This window comes from Pygoscelis adeliae, unplaced genomic scaffold (genome assembly GCF_000699105.1).
Source record: "Pygoscelis adeliae isolate BGI_AS28 unplaced genomic scaffold, ASM69910v1 Scaffold314, whole genome shotgun sequence".
Classification (NCBI taxonomy): Eukaryota; Metazoa; Chordata; class Aves; order Sphenisciformes; family Spheniscidae; genus Pygoscelis; species Pygoscelis adeliae.
The window spans coordinates 1,860,415-1,861,917 of record NW_008824668.1 but is presented as its reverse complement, the minus strand read 5'-3'; positions in this window follow the sequence as shown (position 1 = coordinate 1,861,917).

The window sequence follows — 1,503 nt, the reverse complement described above, 5'->3', positions numbered from 1 at the left end:
CTGTCGCAGGTGGGGACGGCGTCCGGCTCACAGCGAGGGGTGGGCGCGAAGCGTTTCTGCCCCCTTCCCCGGGGCTGCGTTTTGCCCCGGAGAGGAACCGGGGGGGGGGCTCCCGGGTACCTGTGAATATTTCCGAGCAGCAGCACTTTGTGGAGGGTTTGGGGAGCGCCCGGCTCCAGGAAAGTAGGAGGGTTTTGGCATGTGGCTTCAGGGCAGCGGGGGACGCGCAGGAAGGAGAGGGGGGGGGGGGTGTCCCCATGAAAGCAAAGTGGTTCGGAGCCCTGCTCCATTGCCTTGTCCTGTGCATGATCCCCTTCCACGCCAAGGGGGGTTATCCGGAGCTGGTTTGGGGTGTCCCCAGCCTGGGCAAGGGGGGTGTGAGGGAGCCTTTGGGGGTGTGGAGGCTCAGAAACTTGAGCAGCAACTCACGGCCACGCCGAGGGGCCGGAGGGCAGGCGGGATCCCTCCCCGGGATGCCCGTCGTGCCTCCTTGGGACGCCCATCGTCCCTCCCCGAGATGCCCATCATCCCTCCCCTAACCCCATATCCCCCGAGCGGGGCTGTGGTTTCTCCGCCGTGGCTTGCTCTTCTCTCGAAAATTGATTCCTCCAGGCGCTAATGTTGCATTTGTGTTACTCAGATGGCTACCTGTCCTGCTGCAATTATTTTAATTCGGTATTTATGATGATCCCGAGGCCTGGTAAGAGCAGTAATTGAGAGAACACAGAGCCTGAGATTTATAACCTCATGGTGCAAGCATGCAAGCAAATGATCATGTTAGTGAAAGATCCATTTCCCCTCAACCACACATATTAACTGGATTTAATATCTGCCTCAAGTGACCATTTAGGCCAAAAAAATTACGATGACCAAAGTCCCCATCTGCTTAGTGTCCCTGGAGGAGGCAGGGCAAATACTTCTCTCCCTCTATTTAGCTAAGCCTTGCAAGGTGTAGTTGTGTTCCTGCCGGTTCTCACGTGATATTTACTCTTGTTGTCAAATGGATTCTGTTTTTGAAGGAAGAAACTCACGCAAATCTGTCTTGGGGCTTTTTGGAGGTGACTTGGTTGGGTTGGCTCTGGCTGTTTGACCGGCCCGGCTCTCCTGGCTGGAGAAAAGGGCAGACCTGTATTTGGGGATGTGTTTGGGGGACCTGCAAGCTCCCTGCTCAGTGCCTCTCATCAGGGTTTTCTAAGGAGAAAGAAAAGAGATGAGGGTTGGTCCGCATATCGGTTTCATGTTACCGGCGTGTTATTGACTTGGAGATGGCTCATGTGGGACCGCAGAGTCAACAGCACCGAGCCTGCGCTGTGGCTTTCACCGGACCTGTTTCGCCGCAGCAGGATGATGGCCAGGTGAGATGACGGCTCTGCAAAATCTTGCTGTTGCCCCCCCTGGCCTGGGATCTCCTCCACCGTATGGATCCACGCACCGCTCAGGACAGACGGACCAGGGACGGCCAGGCTAGGAGTGTGCAGCAACGTGAGCCGTGGGTGCTCGGTG